At 35.0% G+C, this 25,483-nt stretch overlaps 1 pseudogene; it reads right to left on the bottom strand.

Moving 5' to 3' along the window:
* Window positions 1–1,065: 1,065 nt before the first annotated feature.
* LOC114165373 lies at window positions 1,066–2,543 on the bottom strand (annotated as a pseudogene).
* Between the last annotated feature and the right edge of the window lie 22,940 nt (window positions 2,544–25,483).

The following is a 25,483-nucleotide window of genomic DNA, read 5'->3' as shown; positions in this document are numbered from 1 at the left end:
ATCGAACACCAACTTCTAATTCGTTCCCAAATCCTCCCCTTTTAATTTTCAATTTCATTTTTCGAAACATTGTTCCACATCACACACCACTCTCATGCCACGTAATATTTTTTTTCCCCACTTAAGTAGTCAACATGGTCAGACGTTAAGTCATTTAACGAAGTCAACTAAAAGTGACCAAATTGATGCAAATTAACTAATTTGGGTACTAAATAGATGCAAAGTTAAAAGCGGATACCATTTAGACACATTGGAACGAAACTGGGTACGTTGCGACTAATTATACCTAAATTATAAGCTTAATTAGTAGATTACATTTTCTTAGTGTATTTTTAGCATAACAATAGTTAAATATACAAAAAAATGCATCAACCATACCTTATAGCACAAATAAAACAATCATAAACTAAGCGGTGGGTTAAAAGTAAACCAAAAATCATAGTCATAATAATAATAATTTGGAAATGATACTTATGTATTATAAGAATTTTGAAATTAAATATGCAAAAACATAAATTTAGAAATGATGCATTAAGGTAGTTAATTTCTTAAAGGGATATAAAATTTATTAAAAAAATTATTACTAATTAATATAAGGAGTGCAGAAGATTTAACGTAAGTTTATCCACAGGATTAATCATCGTAGATATTTTGTACTCCCTTTTACAAAAGTGAAGTGTAGGGATTTCTACATGGATGTAAAAGAAAATAGGTTGCATAATAGGAGAGAAAATTTATCCATTTCCAACTTTTGTGTTTGTTCCTTTCACTTCATCTGCACTTTGGTGTGTTTCGCAATTAACTCTACGCATTCTTTTTTTATTAATGTATTCAAATTGAGACTAGGCTCACTAAAATCTTTATTTTTAATTTATAATCTCAATTAGCATAAAAATGATAGTATACCATATAACCCACAAAGAGAACACAATCATAAACTAAGTAATGGATTAAAAGTAAGACAACATTAATACACATAATGATGATCTAGAAATTGTATTGATGTATTAAAATATACTATAAATTATATAAGTCATTACAGAAAAGTAAATAACTACTTTCACATCATATTTCCTTCGAATACTTGTTTGGCATTTGTTCTGCCAAGTAAATGTAGAAATGCCCCATAGCTCCGGTACGAAACTTGTTTTCATATATTGATTCTAGTGTTAGAATTTCACCATCTTCGATCTTTATAGAACCGGGTTTAGGATAAGAAACTGACATTCCAACTAGGTAACCCTTTTCATTTCCCGCTTCTTTTCCAGTTCCGTATTTTGGACTTGAAGTGCATAAAACCCTTCCATCCTAAGTTAAGCATAATCATAAATATAGAGATGATTCAATAAACTTGTTAATTTCTTATAAAGATATAGAAGTATCAACAAAATTTATTCCTAAAAATGAATATATGAATCACACAAAATTTAACGTGAGTTTATCTACATGATACAACTTGCATGGGAACAACAAATATCAAATATTACCTGTCCATATAGAGTAACATTGACAACACCAGTGTGCATATGAGCAGTGCCATATATAAGATAACCACCTTTTGTCATTGGGATGTTTGCTTTCTTAACATGAGGGATGTTATTGTCATGATTTCTCGGGATCGTATACTCTGCCTATAACAAATTGAGAAATTTATTTTACTCACATACCGATGAAAAAAGTAATTAATAGCCCCCTTTGTTTGGAAATTAAATGAGTTTCAAAAGTTAGCTTATGATTTGTAAGGTATTGTATGTATTGAGTAAATCGTCTACCTGACAATCATGAATTGGTGTAGAACCATTTGATCTTACACGATCAGTTGAATCAAGTATATAGAACTTAAGAGGCACTTGGTGTTCATCCCAATCAACCCACTTTATTTTGTATCTCAGGGAAAGCTTTCTTGTTGGGCCACGAAAACCATTTCTTAATTTGCATTGTACGTTATCTTGACAACAAAAGAGTCCTCCTTTATAATTTCTAGGCAACAATTGACCGTTAATGCCCGTTGTTACATTGTAAAAGTCCTTTGGGAGATTCATAAGCTTACACCTACACTCTGTACAACCTTTTCTATCTTATGTTCCACGTGTATCAATAACCATGATGCTAAACAACCATTTTTCATTAAATCCATGCTTTATTTTTGTAGGATTACCTAATTCAACTGCAAAAGGATCTGGAAGATTTGAAGATGTTCCTCGTGATTCTGCTCCCAAGCCCCAATAATGTGGAAGCAAAAAACCTTGGCATGCACCATCATTTCTTTCGAATTCGATACCATTGCGAAGGTCGTGAGATTGTTTAATGTACTCTGACATGGTAATGTTTTCAATATATTTTACAGCAAACCAATGATGAAGGTAAGTTTCATACAAAGGTACTGAATTACCATCTTCATCAACTACTTCAACATCAAAACTCTTGACCCCAATGTGTCCCCTTGGAAAGTCAATATCTAATAATGTTTTCACCACAATTTTTCCTGGTCCCACTTCAAAATTTTCAGACAAGAAAGTAGCTGACTTTATATGATTTTTCATCCGACTCTAAAACAACTGAGTAAGTTGTGTCAAAGAGCAACATCATTATTGAAAATAAAATTATTGCTCCTTTAGAGATAATCCTCATATGAACCTACAACAAAGTTGTTTCCATTAGCCATGAAAATATGTGTGTAGGATCATTCGTATGATAATCTTGTAGATGATTTAAAATGTAGTTAAAACGCGTGAATTGGATAAGATTGAAAAGAAAAGGCAAAGTAATAGAACATTCACAATAAAAAGTTCATACCGTGTAAGAAAAAGATAATGTGTTCATCATGGTGATGATTTGTTCTTAGATGAAGATGTATGATCGTTTAAATTTTAAAGCAGATAAATTTATACGTATATGAAATTAATTGCTAGTTTTATATATGGCGGATCAGTAAATGATGATATATTTGGCATAACTAATTTTTAAATTGATGTTGGTTGTCTCTTTTTATTTGGTTGTATAAGATGTTTGGTGATGTATTTAAACCTAGATTAACATGTATTTACATAGTTTTACAGATCTAAAAAACTATTTGGAAACTTTGTAACTAATAGTAGATGTAAAAACAACTTGATTAATGATTTTTTGGGCAAACTTGACATGGTTTCACTTTTGTAGTTCTTTTTTTCCTAAATAGCAAATTATATGACATATGACAGTAGGTTTTCAGTTAAATTATGCTTAAAAGATGAAAATAAAAAATATCAATCACATAACTTTAACAAAAGAAAGTTTATTCAAATAAAGAGTTAAGAAAGAGAAAAAAATAATAATTTTAATAACACTAATTAATGACACTTTTACATAACATAATAAAAAGGCAATTGTACATAGTGATAATTATAATATACAGGGTTGACTGAGTATGCATGATATTTCTTTTATCACTATTCATAGTATTTTAGTAAGACATAAAATGATATTTTTATATGATTTAAATATATTCTAAATACCTCTAAATTTATATAAGTTTATTATATTTTAAGATTGTACTTTAAAAGTTGATTGTTAAATTGTTGTGCCCTTGAATGTAATCTAATAGAAAGAAAATTTTTTATGGCGCAACAATTACAAACAAGTTAACTTAGCTATTTTAATCACAATAAAAAGTAATTCAATACAACAAAGGTTGTGTATTTTTTGGTGTGCAAGTGCTACGATTGTGATATCATTTTTATCAAATGCTGAAAAATTAACTTCTAAATAATTCAATGAAAGAAATATTATAAGGCATTTGTCATCTTAAAAACACATGCTTGTTTCTCAACGTAATGCGACTCAAGAAAAATGGACAACATATGCATAAACTAAATCCAAAAACTGTGAATGTATGTCAACCAATTTATTTCAATAGTTTTATTTCAAAATAAAGATAAACATGCATAAAAAAATCATTGGCATCTACTTATTAAGAAAAAAAGGGTTATTCAAAGAGAAATTGCCATCTTCATTAAAGAGAGTCCATAAAGTTTTGTAAATCAATCATATAAAAACTACATTGACTACAAAATAATATCACTCCTTTTCTGGTCTAAAAGCTTATGAAAAAAGGAAAAAAGAAATATGATTCTTTATTCCTTGAATTTGTACCAATTAAATGGTTTTTACTTTTGTTTCGAGTATATGGTCAAACGTCCACTCCAAACAATTTCCTGGTATGTTGACTTCAATGTTATCCTCTTCGTGCTAAGGTAATCTGTTTGCCAACCGATTAGGAGGTATATGTTACAGGTGCTCCAATGCTAAAGTCATCCTAGGTTAGATCATTTTAAACAATTAATGCTATAATAAAAGTAATAAAAGTGTAATGAATGTTTGAACAACCATACATTTGACCTGTATTTATAGTCATCTCCACGGGTTTTTTGATTAGGGGCAAACAAATTGTGGCCCAATTCACTTTAAACCTTCTTATTGACATGTTTATGGTAATTAGATGTTTAGCTTATTTTAATAATGACCGGTCAGGTTTTTCCACATCTGAGCGGTCGATTACACTTCATTCCACATGGTTTGCACCGTATGTACATACATTACAACTTTATTCATCCATTAAGATGCTTCAGGTATTTACAAGAGAGAGAAATTTCTTTTCTTAACTTCATTTTATCCTTAATCCTATGATCAAGTGGCTACTCAATTTAACACATATCTTGAAACATCTTCAAGTGGCATGGCCTCCGCCATTGAATCATAATTTCTTCATCTTCATATTATCTTTTGTCTCTTTCAATTTTTGAATTGAATTGTTATTTCCTTTTTAAATTTCTCATATTTTTGCATGCTTCTAAGAATTTCTATCTTATCTTTTCTTTATATCATTGTGCTCTTATTTTTGCATTTTTGATCTTATTCCAATCTCATATGCAAACTTTCACATTTAATCCTATTAATTAAATCTATGTTTAAGTGGTGAATATCTTTAAGATTCATGTCGTTTATTTTATTATACTTTTAAAATTATAAGAAAATTCAAGTTTCAATGCTAAATCAAGCTCAAATATATTTAGACACTGATGAAGAAAATTGTGCCTAAAAAAACACCGCCAACCCAAACCTTAGTCTACAATAACACAAAATCATTTTATCAAACACCTATGATATCCACCCATCGTATCACAATTAACACAAAAAGATTGCTTGAAAATACTAAGTATTCTTCCATCTCATACAAAACAAGGATGATTTACTTGAAACTTGAACCAAGAATATAGGAAAAAGTGTACCTAGCATCAGGAAATTATTGTCTAACACAAAAGAACACAACATAAAGAATATGCAAGGATACTTTTGTAATTAAAATCATTTTTTTTTATGTGGGATGACCTAAGGTTCATTAAAAATTTTATATTATAAGTCGTGTGACATCATTGTTTGTCATAAATTTTAAGATTTATGTCGGACATCTAAGGTAAATTGTTGTTTATGGTTTTGCACGAAACCCCTTTCTTCGTCTCTTCTCCCCCATGTTTTCGACATTTCGGCTATCTTCCTTGTTTGTGGCTCCGACAACTGTGTTCCTAGGTACCTTGGTGATCTAAAGTGTATTTTTCTTTCATCTCAGCGAGTGATTGTTTATGTTCGATTTGGTCGTAGGTTAAATATCAAAATTAATTGTCAAAATTAAATTAAATAGATAGATGTAATGAAATTTTTAAAACTGGATTCAAAGTATTGGGATAGATAGTAAGAATTATAAGGACTACTTAACTATTTAAGTCCCTAGGAGTAACCTAATTATTAAGTGTTAACTTCATTTACAAAGGATTGTGATAATTAACGTATCCTATTTGTAAGAATATTAATATATATGAGTAGGTTCAATACATAAGATAAATAATAGAAGGTCCTGCAATTTTACAAATTTTTATAAAAAAATAAATAATTCAATATCTTATATAAATCAATATCAACATTATTATACATTAAAATTATTGTTAACAAAAAATGAATTTATTTAGATATATGTGATGAAAACAATATTTACCTTTTATGATATACAGGATGATTGATTCATTTCAAAATGTTTATTTACTTATTTTTCTTAATGTTCATTTTTGGGTGATTTGCACCTCACTCTACACAAGTCGTTTTATTGTTTTCGGACTCAAATTGGCACTTGTTTCACAACATCTTTTAAATTATAAGCTCAATTAGTAGACTACATTTTCTTAGTGTATTTTTAGCATAACAATAGTTAAATATACAAAAAAAATGCATCAACCATACCTTATAGCACAAATAAAATAATCATAAACTAAGCGGTGGGTTAAAAGTAAACCAACAATCATAGTCATAATAATAATAATTTGGAAATGATACTTATGTATTATAAGAATTTTGAAATTAAATATGCAAAAACATAAATTTAGAAATGATGCATTAAGATAGTTAATTTCTTAAAGGGATATAAAATTTATTAAAAAAAATATTACTAATTAATATAAGGAGTGTAGAAGATTTAAAGTAAGTTTATCCACAGGATTAATCATCGTAGATATTTTGTACTCCCTTTTACAAAAGTGAAGTGTAGGGAGTTCTACATGGATGTAAAAGAAAATAGGTTGCATAATAGGAGAGAAAATTTATCCATTTCCAACTTTTGTGTTTGTTCCTTTCACTTCATCTGCACTTTGGTGTGTTTTGGAATTAACTCTACGCAATCTTTTTTTATTAATGGATTCAAATTGAGACTAGGTTCACTAAAATCTTTATTTTTAATTTATAATCTCAATTAGCATAAAAATGATAGTATACCATATAACCCACAAAGAGAACACAATCATAAACTAAGTAATGGATTAAAAGTAAGGCAACATTAATACAAATAATGATGATCTAGAAATTGTATTGATGTATTACAATATACTATAAATTATATAAGTCATTACAGAAAAGTAAATAACTACTTTCACATCATATTTCCTTCGAATACTTGTTTGGCATTTGTTCTGCCAAGTAAATGTAGAAATGCCCCATAGTATTTAATTATAATTTTATTAAATTTTTATTATGAAAGGTGTTTTGGTAAATTTTTAATTTTATCTATTATAATCTTTTTCTAATTTATCATATCAATTAAATCAATCATTAATTTTCATAAAATTTATCTTCAAATTCACTTACTTTATCATCTAAATCTACTCAAAAAAACACACACAATCATTCCTTTAAATCTACATAAATTCATCTTCATATTCTTTCAAGACTATCTCATCAAACGAATACTATCTAAGTCTTTCATTAGTTATCAATTGTACAATGCCATTTTTAAGGGTATATTCCTTCTTCATTTTGAATCATGATGCAGAATATTAGAGAAAAAGAAATTCAAGGGTCATCTTTTTCTTCATTCTCGATAAATCTTACCAATTTGCACAACCTTCAAACAACTAAGACCAAGTATTTCTCTCACTCTTCTATTCCACTTTTTCTCTTTTGAAAGAAATGTCTAAGTTTACAATTTCACGTGTCATTTACATTGTCACTCTCTTATAAACACGAATGTAATATAAGCAACAATGTTAATTATTTTTAACAAAAAAACATTAGATTTAGACAAAAAAATAAGAAAAATTGAAAGATCACATCCAATAAACCCTTAATTATAAATACCACAAGGCAAATAAAACCTATTAAAAAGGTAAATCTAAATAATATATATTTAATATAATTTGACAATTTTTTTTATCACAATAGTATAACAAATAAATTTCAATATAGTTTGATTTTATAATTTAAAAATTTCTTGTATTAAAATAATAAATATTTGAAAAACACTCGTAATGGCAAAACAAATTTATAAATAAAAAGTAAACAACAACATATCTTTAGACAAATTTAATGAGTTGAGTTCAATATTAACATTAACACAATATAGATGCAATATTTGATGAATATGGAGTCATAAAAAATGTTTTTGATATTGATTACATATTAATAACTACAAATATAGTGACAAATAATAAACAAAATTCGTTTTATTACTACTTTTAGAATTTGTTTTTGATGATGAAAACTGCAAGTTCCATTATAGATTTTGCACTTGTTTCCATTTCAGATTGCTCTTTCTTGAATTAGCATTAAACCACTGCAATACATGTATAAACTTGCACCAAAATCACCAAACTCAAAATAGTGTATTAGTTTACTAAAGAAAGTACCTAACTAGGCTAACCTCTACTCTACTTTAACTAAACTATTTAAAACTAATGCCAACTTAATAAACTGCAGAATTTTAAAATATAAGAACAGAACTCATTAATCCTACATTATCTTAGTATTACAGCATCAACATTAAATCTAACAAGGCCTAATCTCTAACAACATCATCCTATCCATGGTAGTTAGAATCGTTAGAATCGTACGATTCGTATCGTGATACAGTTCAAATTTCGTGTCCCACGAAACGTATTAGTAGATGAATTGTTTCCTCACTTGAATCGTGACTTGAATCGGCTGAATCGTGTTGGAATCGTATGATTCCCGATTCAGTTTTGTTTCACCTGATTCTGTCCACGCTTACACTTTCCCAAAATACACATCTCACAAAGCGACACACTGCCTACATGCTACTCACACCGGATACGCTTCACGCAACATACAATACACATCGAAAATGAAAAAACCCAACAATCTGAAGAGTCACATTTGATGGAAATTTGGTTATAAATTAAGAAGGGAAAAGAAAAGAAGGTGGAGAAAAAGCATAAAGTGGAAGAGAAAAAAAGAAGCATAGAAAACCTGACTGCTCGTGAAGAATCATTTTCGTGAAGAAGAAAGCATCATGAAAAAGAAAGCATCGTGAAAGCATCTGAAACAGGTTTGCTGAAGTGTTTTCTGCTGAAGTGTTTTTTGCTCAAATGTTTTCTGCTCGCATCTAAAATGGCTTTTTGATATATTGCTTTTTGATGAAGTTTCTAGATTTTTAATTTTAATAATATTTAATTTACTGAAAAAGTAGATGTACATAACATCAACCTTTTATTTCACTTTTTTCTGAAATCTTCACACATGATCTTTATGTACCTTTTTATTTTTTGTTTAAATTCCATCTTAGAGCAGAAAGCTCAAAAGATATTCACGTGATCTTTCTTTACGTTTCTTTTTCAAATAAAATATACTTTTCTTTTTCAAATAAAATAAAGCTTCATAGTTTATCAAAACATAATTAATCTTTATGATCTGTAACGTTTCTTTTTCAGACAAAATATATGTTTCTTTTTATATTTTTTTATTCTGAATGTTAATTTATATTTTTTTAAGAAGAAATATTAGTTTGAATTTATTCTTATTTGTAGAATTAAAAAGAGTATGACTCAAACAAGGAGAAAGAAAGAAATAGATAATACATAGAGTCATTATGAGAGTGTTCCTCCTCATAGACTTTTAGTCAAGTGCAAATATTGTTCACATACTTGTTGGGGTGGTGTTGCAAGAATGAAACATCATCTTGCTGGAACAAAGGAGAATGTCGTTGCTTATACATATGTTCCTGATGATGTTAGAGAAATGTTTTTGAAGTTGTTAGAAGATAAAGAAAAAATAAAAGAAGCAAATCGGGTAGATTGTTTTGAAAAAACAAATATTCAATGTAGTAAGAAGGGGAAACAAGGAGTTACAAAACAACAAACCATAAATGAAATGTTTAAAGATAGAGAGTTGGTGATTCAAGATATTTGCAACTACATATAGGGGAATGCTTTGCCATTTAATTTGGTAAGAAGCTCCTTATTTACCCAAATGTTGAAATCTGTTGGGGAATATGGAAAGGGTTTAAAGCCTCCAACTTATCATGAAGTTAGAGTATCTTATCTGAAAAAAGCGGTTGACAATATTCAAGCTAGTTTGGAGAAATATAAGGTTGAATGGGAAAAATGGGGATGCACTTTGATGTGTGATGGTTGGACAGATGGAAAAGGGAGGTCTCTTACCAACTTTTTAGTTAATAGTCCAAGCGAAACAGTGTTCTTAAAATCTATTGATACTAGTAATGTGATCAAGGATGCTAAACAAATGTTTGAATTGTTAGATTCTATGATTGAAGAAATTGAGGAGGATAATGTCGTGCAAGTTGTGATAGATGGTGCTTCTAATTTTGTGGTAGCAGGAAAGATGTTAGAAGAGAAGAGAACTAAACTATTTTGGTCTCCTTGTGCAGCTCATTGCCTTGACTTAATTCTTGAAGACATCGGTGAACTTCCAGTATTTTACAATACGATTACAAATGCCAAAAAAGTCACAACTTTCATTTATAGACACACATGGGTCCTAAATTTATATAGAAAATTAGAAAACACTACACTTTCTTAGATTACAATTTCATAGATAGATTTTAACACCTACTTTTTATTTTTATATTAGATTTCATTATGACAAAAGCTTCAATCCGGATGAAGAAATTTCATATGGTTTTGTATGAGACCATAGAAAAAATGATCCCTGATAAAAGGATTAGATTTCAACTTGATAAACAACTTGATAGATTCAAGAAAGCCCAAGGATTATTTGGAAGAAGCATGGCAATTGACATTAGGGATAAGAAGCAACTTGGTATAAATTTTATTTTTTTTTTCAAGATTTTATTAAAAGCATAATTTCACAATTATAAATGTTTAGTTTTTTATTTGACATTGCAGCTCTTTGGTGGGAAAGTTATGGTGTTTAGGTAAAAAGTTGCAAAATCTAGCAATGAGAATTTTAAGTCTCACTTGTAGTGCTACTGGTTGTGAAAGAAACTAGAGCATATTTGATCAAGTCCATACCAAAAGAAGAAACCGTTTGGAACAAGAAAGACTAAATGCTCTTGTCTTTGTTAAATATAATATTCAACATGAAATGAGACAAAAGGTTAGAGAAGAGAAAGGAGATACTTATGATCCTATATGTCTATTTGATATTGAATAAGATGATGAGTCAATTACTGAAAAAGAGGATCCTTGTCTACCAAACGATGTTTCATGGATGGATATACATGAATCTTTTACTCTTGAAGAGGGAGCTCCAAGCAAGAAAAGGAAGAGGGGTCCAAGTAACTTAAACATAAAGGGAAAATCTACTACACCAGCAAATGATGATGGAATTGAAGGGATGGTTGAAGAAGTTGAGGAAGAGGATGAAGAAGAGTTGCCACAGAATGTTATATTAGGTGAAGAAGATGATCTAAGTGACATTGATCTTGGAGATGATGAATGAAAGAATAAAATTAAGATGTAACATTTAAATTGAAGATCTTGACTTAATTATAATATATGATATTTTTAATGTTTTTTATTTATCATGTATCTTACGATTCGTATTAAGATTCGATTCACGATTCAAAAAAATTCACAAAACGGTTCACAATACGAATCTCGATTCAATAACCATTTGAACTAAGTAAACTAGCTAACTAATCAAGTGTAACATGGAATGCACGATTCAATCAATTTTTCAGGTTTCCCAACTTTAGCAAATATATTCTAGTGTTCCTTGACGTTTCCCATAGTTGGCACAAAGCTAGGAGATCAAATTACAGAAAGTCAACTTCAAGGTCAACTTTTTAGCTTTTGTTTCAAATTTGTCACAACTAGTTTCTCGCCCAACAGAAGTTGTTCCAATCGGCACTACTTTGTTGTTGGTTTTTTTATGCTGGTTAGCTCTTGATTAGACTTTAATCAACACTCTTTGACTTTCCTTTATTTAATTTTTCTATACCACTTCAAGTTGCACAAGTGAGCTCTTCAAAGCCAAAGAAAAACACTTAAACTAACTAATCTAGCTATTAAATTATATTGACTAATAATCTTCATAATCAGGAGAAGATTCTTCATTTAAATTTTCATCCTCCTGATTATTTTGTTGTTGGGGGTGTGACTAGGGTTGAGGAATTTCATAGTTCTGTTGATTAGGGTTTGGCAGTGGATGTGGTTGTTGAAGACGAGTCTGAGCATCAGGAGGGAGATATTGAATAACTAGTGATTGAAAGGATCGAAACTCAGACCTCAATTGATCATTTTCCTCCAGACTCCATGAAAGTTGTTACCTAATATTAGTGAGGTCCTTAGTATTAGAAGAGGAGGAAGTTAGTAGTTGGTTCATGCTTTCATTTGAACTTGTATATTTTGCAACAAGTTGGCCAATCGCATAAAGTCTTCCTTTCTTTTTTCCTCCAATAGTCTCAATCCAACACTTAGTCCTGATATTCTCGTCTTATGTAGGATCAACAGAGGACTGCTCTTGTGTTCTATCAGCATCACAAGAGGAAACCTCAAATCTGTCTTGGGAAAGCCTGATTTGAAATTCTTCTTGTAAGTACAAAATGAACAATTATTATTATCTAATGGTGTGTGTGTATATGTGTGTATATATATATATATATATATATATATATATATATATATATATATATATATATATATAAGTTTAAGAGTAAATAATATTAAACACTAAAAGAGACTTACATGTGTCTTCCTTGACCTCTCATCCACATACTAGCCAGTACCTTTCCGGATATGTGTTTGTTGAAAGACTTCATCAAGAAACACTTACCGTCCCAACTCACGTGCCTACAACAAAATACGTTGTAAATTTGATTTGATGTCAAACTTTAAAAATGTAGGTCAAATGTGAATAATATAAACAGTTAATGTGTGATGAGCTGTGAAAACAAACTACCCTAAAGTAATAGATGAAGTTATCTTAATTATATTTGAATAAAATTCAACCATGGATGATGTTTTTAAATATAATTGGTGTTTTTGTTTTCATGTTGGCATACCAAAACAAAAATAAGAAGTCATTTCCTATATTTGAGTCAATATATGTTTTGTGTAGTCATTTCCTATATTTGAGTCAATATATGTTTTGTGTATTGAATCATCAGATATGTTTTCATTATTATACCATTAAAGAAGTGTTAGAAATAAGAATATCATTCAACTTGATGCCTAATTTCATTTTTAAATTACATAAACTACGTTGCATAAATTTCTTATGACATGTTGCCCTATACTAATTGAATTGTTGAAGGAAGCCTATAGCAAAATTTTTGGAAATAGGAAAAGAGTGGCAAAGCCAATTAATTATTGCAGGTTTGAACAAAACTCATGAATAGTGGTTCAAAGTGAAATCAGACTTCATTTTAAAAGGGTTTTTTAAGTGTTGAACTCAATTCACGCAACCATTGCATACAAAACCAAAACAGGTATAAAGTGATGAATAATCAATCCATCAATTGTCTAACTATTCATAATGGCATTTTTTAAACCATGCACACTCAAGTTCATAACCTATCACACCTATGGTTTATAAGTCCTTTTTATTGCAAAGGGTTTAATTTCCCAAGTTAGAATTAAAGTTCATCCACAATTGTATTTATATTTCATTTAGAAATCCTTAATCACTCTCATCCACATTTGGTTCAGAACTACACGAAATCCCTAATCAAACAACTTCATCGAACAAAAAACAAAACATAACACAATTAGGGCGCGAGAGAGAGAGAGAGAGAGAAAGAGAAAGGGAAAAATCGGCACACCTAATAATGGCTCAAGTCTCTTGTAGACACCTCCTAATAATGCAACTTCAATGCGACCACTGGCTTGCGAAAAACAATCTAATGAGAGTGAGAACATACAGAGGGATAACAACGAGAGTGAAAACAACGATGGTGGGTGAGACAATTACTGATGGCCAACGATAGTGAGATCGAGGGAGGACGACGACAACCCTTGTTGAGTTCCCTCTGTAAGACCTCAACTAAAAGTTGCTGCTACTAGATCACTATAAAAATATGAAATAAATATGGCAGTTATAAAAAACTGCCATAATTTGTTTCATAATACAACAGTTTTTATGTGTTGCATTTTGAATGCAAAATATGGCACTTACACATGCCATTGTATTCTCATTATACGTTCCTCTTCGCGACCAACTTTTTTCGTGGCACTATCTTTCCCTCCAGAATATTTTTTTTATTCTCCTTTCATCTAATTATTTTTTTTATTAAAAGATAAAAATTGAATTTGTGAAGGTTCCTTCCACAAAACTCAAGAGAAGAAGATGATGGATTGATTCAAAACGAAAAGGAAATGGAAAGCACATAAATGATAGAAAACCAAGAACAATTAAAGGAAGAAAAAAACATAAAATGGAAAGGAAAGAAATGGTAAAAATGTGAGAAGCACGCCACTACAAGGCTAGGCTAGAAGTCATGGCAACCTTGAAGATGAGTGGATGTGTGCTGCCACTTGCTATGCAAGATAAGGCTTCAAAGTATTCACTCCCTATGGATGAAACTCTCACAAATGGTTGAGACACAAGAGTTCTTTTACTTCAAAAATGTTCAACCCTTTTACATGTCTAGGAGCACCCCTTATATAGAAGAGTTTAGGGTCCTCTATGCAAATAAAAGATACCTAAGGATGTCTCTACAAAAACCTAACCCTAGCTTCTAGAAACAAGGTCAAATAAGGTTACAAAAATGAGAGACAAAAGAGCCAACTATGGTGTGTGCAAGGCTAATTTCCTTCTAGCAGAAAAGGAGACAAAGAATGTGTCTCATATGTCTCCAAAAAGTGGCCAAAGTCTGCTAAAAACAAAGAAGACCAAAGGTACATAGGTAGACTTGTTTTATACCTTTTACTTTATGCTTTATGCCTTTGCTTTACTCTCTCATCCACATCGTTTATGCTCCCCAATCACCATGCACCACCTAGCATTGCTTTCTTACTCCTAATTAACCTACAAATCAAATAAACATAGATTAGCATGTTGGCTTAAGTCAAGTCAATTATAGTCAACAAGTCAAACATAGTCAAAGGTCAACAAGTCAACTAAAATTGATTCAATTAAGTCAACTTAGGGAATCAAAAATAACAAACACAAATGAAAGGGATGAAGGATTAGTGAACTTCCTTTCTAAACATGCTTAGTCTTCTTAAGCATGTGCCTCCATCCTTGGTTGGGGTCAATCCTTCATCATCCTCCTCTTCTTGGAGAGAATTTGACCATAAATTCTTTAAGCCTTTGTAGATGGAGCTTGACTTGATTTTGGGGAGGATTTGCGCCTCCCTTTTATGAGCTCTTGTTCCATCCTTTCTAAGGGTATTACCCCTAGCTTTGGTTAGGCCATCCCTCTTTTCTAGACCACTCTTCCTCTCATGCTTGCGCATTAGGTCTTCCTTTTGAGCCTTGCAAGAGATGGAAGAATGGTGATGTCCATCTTGCTTTGGAAATCTTTTTTTGGAGGCAAGTAACACTTTGGAGGTAACTTGCTCTTTTTCTTTTTCATCTTTTCTCTTATCTTTCACTTTATTTTGGTCCTCATTTGCTTGATTGGGTGAGAGAGGTAGGAGTGTGAACTTGTTGCCTTGGAAGGAGAAAGCATAGGTGTTAGCATGGCCATTATAAAAGATGAGTTGCTTCCATAGGCACAACATCACATAACACCTCATCTTTAAAATTTCCAATTGAAAAGTTAATGAGGACTTGTTGAGTTACTTTAATGTTTTCTTTCTTAAGCCATGATAGCTTGTAGGGTTTGGCATGAGGGATAGTTTTCAAGCCAAGCTTGTCTACAACCCTTGTGCTAGCCACATTTACACAACTTCAATTATCTATGAGGAGGGGACATAATTTATCATTGATATGACACTTTGAATGAAAAAGGTTTTGTCTTTGAGAAGGGTCAAGTTCCTTGAAAACTTGTTTTAGTTGGTGCATTATCATTAACAATCCACCTTCAAGGGGTTTAATCCTTTCACTTGAAGAAGAAGTGTGGGAAGAAGTACTTTTGGGGGAAGGGGGAGAAGAATGTCCATTCTCTACTTCTTTTTTAAGGTTTAAGGCCATGGTTCTTTTGGTAGGACAATTTGAAGCTATGTGCCCATATCCCAAACACTTAAAACATTTTATAGAACTTGTCCTTGTACCTTGAGAAGAATTAGGAGTTTCATTAGAAGGCCTAAATGAATTAGTCTTAGGAGGTGGGTCTTGGGAACTCTTGGGTGGTGATTTATCATGTTTTCTTTCTTTATCTTTCAAGTACTAGAACAGTAGTCATTGTATGAACTACTCCTCTTGGCCTTTTTTTTCTTTTGCAATTGAGTTTCAACTTTGGTGGCCAAATGTAAAACTTTGTCAAGAGAGGAGTACTCATATAACTCTACTAAATCTTGTATGTCCCTCCTTAACCCACTCACAAATCTTGCTACCTTTTCCTCTTCACTTTCAAATTGGAGTCCTACTTTTAGAAGCATGGACTCCATTAACTTGTAATATTCATCCACACACATGGACCCTTGTTGAAGCATTTGGAGCTTCAAAAGAGTCTCCCTCCTATAGTAGGAAGGAACAAATCTAGCGCGCATCAAATTTTTAAGGTCCCTCCAAGAAGTCGCAAGTGACTCTTGGTTAATATTGTCCATACATAATTGATGCCACCAAGTCATGGCATAATCCTTAAACTCTAAGACTACCAAATCTACTTGCTTTTGATCACTAACTACATGAATGGTAAAAATTTGGTCCACTTTTTGTTCCCACTCAATGTAGATGTTTGGGTCATTTTCTCCTTTAGACTTAGGAATCTTTGGTGTTTGCTTCTCTTGTGATGGGTTGCGCCTAGAATGTCCTCTTTTCCTAGCTTCTCTTTCTTGCTCCCTAGCTTCAAGCCTTTGAATGTGCTCTTGGATTCTTAGGTCACTTTGCTCCTTGTCCTTTCTCAATTGTTCAAAGGCCTCCTTCCTAGACAAGTCCAAATCCCGAAGCAATCTCATCAATGTATTGTTTTTGTTTGGTGTAGGTGCATTTGATGAACTTGCCATGATTCCTACAACAAAAACACTCAAATCTGAGACTTAATAAATGGATTAGGGGTTAGACAACATGAAAATCGAGACCAAATCCAACCCAAAATGCAACCCAAGTGTTTAGATCACACTCCCAAAGTAACAAGGCAAGGCTAGCACTCAAAATCCACCAAAGGAGTGAAGCAAACACTTTTAAAAACTTGTTCAAAACCTTTCAAATGCAAGACAAGTGATTCAGCCACAACACCCCAAGAGTTTCAAAAAAAGAAAACTACTAAGACAAAACAAAGAACACCTAGTGACAAGCAAGAAAAGCACAAAAACAAGGAAAGCTAAACTCTAAGGAAAGAAAAATATTGGTGACAAAACTTTGAACAAGACTAACAAGAAAAACAAATTTTTAAGACCCTGTGGAAAGTGGTTGACAAGCATCTTCAAGTCTTAAATCATGCATGCACCAAGAAAGATCATAACCAAGTTAAAGCATGGAACTAATTAGCCAATATCACCCAATTCTTAAGTATGAAAACTAGTAGCATAACACCTAGTGAAAAACACACTTTTAGTTCACCAAGGAGTAAGGTTGCTCTCGGTTTTTAGACAAAAATTGGTGCAAAATTTTCTTCATTCACAACTAGTTTCATAAAATGGTGAGAAGGAGTTTTAGGTGGCCTGGAGCATACATCAAGCGAGACACAAAGTGAAAGCAAGATTCAAATACTTTGAAAAACAAGAATAAGAAAACTTCAAGTTAACATATGACATATGACTCAAGCAAAAATTAGGCACATTTAAAGACTCAACATGACATACACAAAGACACAAACATGTAGCTATCATGCATTTAAACCCATGGATTTGAGGCTCAAAGACTAAGCATCCAAAGACATATTATCCAACCACATTTAGGAGCTTAAAGAGGTGTAAAAATCGTAGCCAAACTGCCACAACAAAACCTGAAAATGCTGATTCACATATTCTTGGCAGATCTAACCTTTGCTCACTAATTTGATCATAACTTTCTCCATAGAACTCCAAATGCGTTGGTTCTTTTTTTTTCTGGAAACTAGACTCAAAGAGCTTTCTTTTAACATCAAAAATGTAATTTTTGGACCGCTGAGCTGGTACAGTTTAATGTTTTAAACTCGTCACGTTTTCTACCAGCACTGTTTTTGTGTGTAATAGAAGTGGATTTGAACCGTACAAAGATAGCTACAACAAGACAAGGTTAGCACATGAAAAACACCATATTCAAGATAACCAAGGATCTAGATACCAAATGATGAAGGATTATCTTGTTTCCTTTTAATATTATGAATATGGTGAAGAGTTGTTTAAGGAAAACTAAAGGAAATCCCCACTAGACAATAAGATAGCAAGCTATCTAGATGTGAAGGTTCCTTTCACAAAACTCTAGAGAAGAAGATGATGGATTGATTGAAAACGAAAAGGAAATGGAAAGCACATAAATGATAGAAAACCAAGAACAATTAAAGGAAGAAGAAAACATAAAATGGAAAGGAAAGAAATGGTAAAAATGTGAGAAGCACGCCACTACAAGGCTAGGCTAGAAGCCATGGCAACCTTGAAGATGAGTGGATGTGTGCTGCCACTTGCTATGCAAGATAAGGCTTGAAAGTATTCAATCCTTATGGAGGAAACTCTCACAAATGGTTGAGACACAAGAGTGCTTTTACTTCAAAAATGTTCAACCCTTTTACATGTCTAGGAGCACCCCTTATATAGAAGAGTTTAGGGTCCTCTATGCAAATAAAAGATACCTAAGGATGTCTCTACAAAAACATAACCCTAGCTTCTAAAAACTAGGTCAAATAAGGTTACAAAAATGAGAGACAAAAGAGCCAACTATGGTGTGTGCAAGACTAATTTCGTTCTAGCACAAAAGGAGACAAAGAATGTGTCTCATATGTCTCCAAAAAGTGGCCAAAGTCTGCTAAAAACAAAGAAGACCAAAGGTACAGAGGTACACTTGTTTTATGCCTTTTACTTTATGCTTTATGCCTTTGCTTTACTCTCTCATCCACATCATTTATGCTCCCCAATCACCATGCGCCACCTAGCATTGCTTTCTTACTCCTAATTAACCTACAAAGCAAATAAACATAGATTAACATGTTGGCTTAAGTCAAGTCAATTATAGTGAACAAGTCAAACCTAGTCAAAGGTCAACAAGTCAACTAAAGTTGATTCAATTAATTCAATTTAGGGAATCAAAAATAACAAACACAAATGAAAGGGATGAAGGATTAGTGAACTTCCTTTCTAAACATGCTTAGTCTTCTTAAGCATGTGTCTCTATCCTTGGTTGGAGTCAATCCTTCATCATAAGGATGTGAAGAGGGTGAGGGCCACCTTGTTGGGGCCGGGATCCTCGTCTGGTGTGACCAAGCTCGAAGTTGGGTTGATAGAGTTGTCGAAGACTACCGTGTGGCGCGACATTGATATTTACCGTGTGGCACGACATTGATATTCACTTGTCGAAAGAGAGGGAATAGTGGTTGGAGGAAAAGAAGAGGTTGGGATCCTAGGGGGTGAGATGTTTGGACTCCGAGAAAAAGTTGAATACCAAGATTGCGGATCTCGAGACCGACTATGATGAATTGAAGGAAAAACATGACATTCTAGAGAGCGAACTTGAAGACTTGAAGGGTCAGATAATCCAAGAACATATTAATGGCTTCCAGAAGGGGTTAAGGCAAGCTGCCTTCTTTCACAAGGATATAGATGTGTCGGACGCCAAGTTCGATTTAAACAAAGATGTGGTTAGAGGGTAGCTTGTGAATGAAGCGGATTCAAGCCTAGAGGAAGAGGCAGAGAAGATGGCGGCTGAATTGGATGCAAACCATGATGAGGTCATTGTAACATCCCTGGCTACCCCTCCTCGGGCCCCAGAGGCTGTCAGGTTACTACAGCCCAATGCACCCCAACCCCTCACCCTTCTCCGTCCATTCATACTGGGTGGGTTGTTGCCAGTGGGAATCAAACCCCCAACCTGACCTTTAACACCTCTGGCTCACCAGCAGATGCTACCAGTTGTGCTGCAGCGCAACTGGTAGCATCTGCTGGTGAGCCAGAGGTGTTAAAGGTCAGGTTGGGGGTTCGATTCCCACTGGCAACAACCCACCCAGTATGAATGGACGGAGAAGGGTGAGGGGTTGGGGTGCATTGGGCTGTAGTAACCTGACAGCCTCTGGGGCCCGAGGAGGGGTAGCCAGGGATGTTACAAAAAGCACAACTGGTAGCATCTGCTGGTGAGCCAGAGGTGTTAAAGGTCAGGTTGGGGGTTCGATTCCCACTGGCAACAACCCACCCAGTATGAATGGACGGAGAAGGGTGAGGGGTTGGGGTGCATTGGGCTGTAGTAACCTGACAGCCTCTGGGGCCCGAGGAGGGGTAGCCAGGGATGTTACAGTCATGGCCGTGGAGGTAGACGTGAACCAAACAACTGCTTAGGATTACTGTTTAACACTTTTAATTTGATATTAATCCTAAGTTTCTAATAATCCGTACAATTGTTATTTCGTTTGTTAATATGATAAATGTTTTTTGTATATTTAATGTCATGTGATGTCGCTAGTTCGTGTTATAGGAGCGCGTTGTTTGATGATTTTTTTGCCTTAAATTCATTATAGTTTGTTTGATATTAGCGTTATAGATTGCTTACTTTGAGAAGTGGTATGAATGTTTTTAGAAAATAAATTAAGTATTTTTGCGCAAACGACGTAATAGTTCTGGTGTTTGACCTAGGCCGCCTACTTGTTGTAAGTAGTGGAGAATGCAAGGAATTTAACTAAATAATTAGTGTTCGACCCAGGCCGCCTACTTGTTGTAAGTGGTGGGGAACTTAAGAAATTGAATTGCATAATTAGTGTTCGACCCAAGCCGTTTACTTGTGGTAAGTGGTGGGAAACTCAAGGAATTGAATTGAATAATTAGTGTTCGGTCTAAGCCGCTTACTTTGTGGTAAGTGGTGGGGAACTTAAGAAATCAAATTGAATAATTGGTGTTCGATCCAAGCCGCTTACTTGTCGTAAGTGGTGGGGAACTTAAGAAATCAAATTGAATAATTGGTGTTCGACCCAGGCCGCTTACTTGTGGTAAGTGGTGGGGGAACTTAAGAAATCGAGTTGAATAATTAGTGTTCGACCCAGACCGCTTACTTGTGGTAAGTGGTGAGGAACTTAAGAAATTGAATAAATATATTTGTTGAGTATAGGAGAAAGAACCCTTTGTTTTATTCATGAAGTTTGTGGTGCCTCGTTAAAATCTCCCTGGCCAAAACTCTCCTTAGGGAAATAATGCCAAGTGAGGAGAAAGAGTACACCTAGGGTTACAAGTGTTTATTACATTGATCAAACTAACTAAAGTAAAACTTTAGGTGAGATGCATTCCACGTGTTTGGTATTTCTTCTCTTGACAGTAACTCAAGTTTGTAAGCGCCTCCTCCTGCATCTTCTCGTATTCAATATGGGCCTTCCCAGTTGGCCGAGAATTTGTCGTCTCTTTTCCTTGCATTACTAGCCATTCTCTAAACTAGGTCTCCTTTAATAAATGTTTGTGGTCATAGGTTTGAGTTATATTTCCTGGCCGCTCTCTGCTTTACCGTTATGTTCCAGATTTGCACTTTTTCTCGTAATTCGGTTAGTAGATCTAGGTGTGTACATAGATTATGCTGGTTTTGGTTAGGATCGTATACTTGACGGCGTAAGGAAGGTTCGCCAATTTCAATCGGTATCATTGCTTCCGTGCCGTAAACTAGACTAAAAGGGGATTCATTGGTGGCAGATTGGGGGGGTGCACCTGTAGGCCCATAATACTTCCAGCAGGTCCTCTGGCCAGCGGCCCTTCGCGCCATCTAAACATTTTCCTAATTTGACCAATATGACCTTGTTGGTGGCTTCAGCTTGTCCATTGGTTTGCGGATGTTCTATGGAGCTGGTGATGTGTTTGATGCCTACGCTGGTGTAGAACTTGGTGAGCTCTTTATCAATGAATTGTCAGCCATTATCGGTTATGATAGTGTGGGACTCCATAGCGGCATATGATGTTCTTCTACACAAACTGTTGAACCTATTGAGCTGTAATCGTGGCCAATGGCTTGGCTTCTATCCACTTTGTAAAGTAGTTGATGCCGACAATGACGAACTTCACTTGTCCTTTCCCTGGAGAGAAGGGTCCCAAGATGTCCGTTCCCCACTTGGTGAATGGCCATAGTGACAGTATGGAATGTAACTATTCATGTTTTTGGTGAATGAGGTTTCCATGCTTCTAACAAGGTATGCATTTCTTAACAAAGGCTTGACAATCTGCCTCCATGGTTGGCCAGAAGTAGTTGACTATGAGTATTCTGGTGGTCATTGTTCGTGCGCCTGAGTGGTAGTCGCATATTCCCTCGTGTATCTCTTTAATTATGTATTCGGCTTGTTCTCTTGTAACACATTTGAGTAAGGGCTGCCCATATCCTCGCTTGTAAAATTTGTCGCCTATCATGGTGTATCGCGCTGCTTTTTTCTTGCCATCCTTTGTTGGTATTGGGTGGTGCATTGCCGGTCTTAAGGTAGTGGACGTAGGGAGTTATCCAGTTATCGGCGTGGTCGAGGTGGAGGCAAATGTTTGTTATCGATGGGGCAGATAGTGTCTGTTGTAGGAGGGACTTATGTCTGCCTTTGAGTTTAGTACTTACGAGTTTTTACAGAACGTCTGCTCGTACGTTTTCACTTCTTGGGATATGCTAGATATGTAAGTGGTCGAATTCGGATTGTATGACGTTACGAACCAGGAGGTAGTATTGGAGGAGAATTGCGTCTTTTATTTGAAATTCATCGTTGAGGTGCCCGATAGTGAGTTTGGAATTTGTTTTGCATACGAGGCTTCGTACACCAACTTCATGTGCCAATGATAATCCCGCGAGGATGACTTCGTATTCGGCTTGGTTGTTGGAGGTTTTGAAGGCAAAGTGGAGGGATTTTTCAATGAGAATATGGTTGGGACTTTCTAGGACAATACTGGCACCGACACCCCTTAGGTTAGAGGAACCATCAACATATAGTATCCATTGGTCTTCTTCAGCGGTATGTTGGAGGTTGTTGACGAAGTCAAGTAGGCACTAGGCTTTGATGGGGCCGTGTGGTTCGTAACGAATGTTGAATTCAAAGAGTTCCATAGCCCAGCACAACATTCGTCCGGCTAGGTTGGGATTTTGAAGGATTTTCTGGATGGGGTAATCGATCTTGGCAATAATATGGTGGTTTTGAAAGTATGGACGTAGTCGTCTTGATACGTGCAACAAGGAGCGAGCTAGTTTTTCTACCATTTGATATCTGGTCTTAGGATCTTGTAGTGTCCAACTGACGAAGTATACTAGATGTTGGATCCTGGCAGATTCCTGGACCAAGGCAGCACTAACCGTGTGGTCTGTAGCCATGATGTATACTTAGAGCGGGAGGTGTGTGTCTGGTTTGTGGATAATTAGTGGGGATGTGAGGGTAGTTTTGAGATTTTGGACAACTGTTTCACAATCATTGTTCCAAGAGAATTTTGCGGATTTTTTGAGAAGTTGTATAATGGGTCGAGTTTGTTCGGCCAGTTTTGGGAGAAATTTGGATATAGCGGTTAGGCTGCCTATCAGGCGTTGGACCTCTTTGACATTGATGGGGTTGTGCATTTCAATGATAGCGTTGCATTTTTCAGGATTGGCTTCAATGCTGCGTTGTGTGAGCATGAAGCCTAGGAATTTGCCACTATCAACGCCAAAAACGCACTTTTCGGGGTTGAGCTTGAGGTTGTGCTATTGTAGGGCAGAGAACACTGTGGACAAGTTTTGCGCATGTTACAGGTGGCTAGGTGATTTGACAACCATGTCATTGATGTATACTTCGACACACTTACCCATCAATTGGTTGAATACTTTATCATTAGCCTCTGATAGGAAGCACCTGCATTTTTTGAGTCTAAAGAGCATAACCTTGGAGAAATAATTAGCGTCATCTGTGATGAATGTGGTTTTGTTCATGTCGGATGTGGCCATTGGTATTTGATTGTATCTGGAGTACGCATCTAAGAAACTAAGAACTTTGTTGCCAACTGCACCATCTACTAGTCAGTCAATGTTGGATAAGGGGTATGCATCTCTAGGGTAGGCTTTATTAAGGTCCGTGTAATCGACGCACATTCTCCATTTGTCGTTTGCTTTTTTAACTAAGACGACGTTAGAGAGCCAAGTACTGTAATGGGCTTCTGCGATGAACCCGACATCTAGTAACTTCTCGGCTTCCGCTTTTGTTGTCGACCGTTGTTCTTCTCCTAACTTTCGTTTTTTCTGCGAGATGTACCTGTCATCTTTGTATATGGACAACTTATGAACTGCTACTTGAGGGTCTACGTTAGCGGTTAGGGTGGGTGTTAGGACATCGCGGTGCTCTCGTCGGAGGCTTGCTTCTGATTTGAGGGTCTGGCCAGTGGGGAGGTCTAGGTGTACAATTTCCTCAACTAGTTTGATGTGTAAGTCGCATCCTATCTTGGGGTCCAAGTCGTCGCCAGATAGAGCGATTTCGAACCAAGTAGGCGTTCAATGTTATGTGTTTAGAGGATTTGTTGTTGAGGCGCAGGCTTGCCATATAGCATTCTCATGTGAGTCGTTGGTCGCCATGGATGGTAATGATGTCGCCAGATGGGGACAAGAATTTCATGGCAGAGTGTGGTGTGGAGACAACAACTCCTAGAGTGTTGAGGGATGGACAGCCGATTAGGACGTTGTATGATATGGGTGCTTCCACGATGAGGAAGTGGATGAAGATGGTCTTAGTTTGGGATCCTTCATGAAAGACGGTGTGAAGATCAATGTAACCACCGGTGTAAACCTTCTCTCCGAAGAAACCATAGATGGGTTCATCATAGGGAGTCATTGCAGCGGGGGGAAAGTTGGAGTTTCTGGTAAGTGGTCCAGTGAAGGATATCAACGGAACTACCTTGGTCTACGGGCATCTTTTTGACCGCGAAGTTCTCGAGCTCGACTGTGATGACCATGGGATCATCTTGTTGTTGGTCAACAACGTGGAAATCAACATCGGTGAAGGTGATGAGGGGCATTTGGCGTCTGTGGTGGGAGTGGGTAATGTGGTTGATGGATTGGATATTACGGAGGTGTTTCTTTCGAGCTGATGAGGTGGAGCTACCACTGGCGAAACCCCTTGCGATAGTGTTAATTGTGTCGCGTAAAGGGGGATCAACTTGGTTGATGTCAGTGCGGGCTGGCTGTTGATCTGGGCGGTTGGTTGGATTTGGCTGATTATCGTGACGAGTGTTGCGAGGGGGGTGGCGGTTCTCGGATTGACGAGGATGAGAAGGTCCATCTTTCCGGATAAAACGACGAAAATGGTCAGCGTGAACTAATTCTTCTATTTTATCTTTAAGCGCCTTACATTCGTCGGTGGTGTGACCATTGTTTCTGTGATAATTGCAGTACTTGGTCATGTCAGCATTATGGGGGTTCAAGGTTTTGTGTTGTGGTGGGATGATATCGGCTTGGAGCACTTTGTCGAGAAGGCATGATCTGAGGACGTTTAATGGAGCATATCTAGTGAATCGTGGTTGCCTAGGCTCTCTGGGCCTAGATTCAAGTCATGGAGGTG

The sequence above is a fragment of the Vigna unguiculata genome, chromosome 10 (genome assembly GCF_004118075.2).
Source record: "Vigna unguiculata cultivar IT97K-499-35 chromosome 10, ASM411807v1, whole genome shotgun sequence".
In the NCBI taxonomy this organism is placed as follows: Eukaryota; Viridiplantae; Streptophyta; class Magnoliopsida; order Fabales; family Fabaceae; genus Vigna; species Vigna unguiculata.
This window is presented reverse-complemented; position numbering and strand designations above follow the sequence as displayed.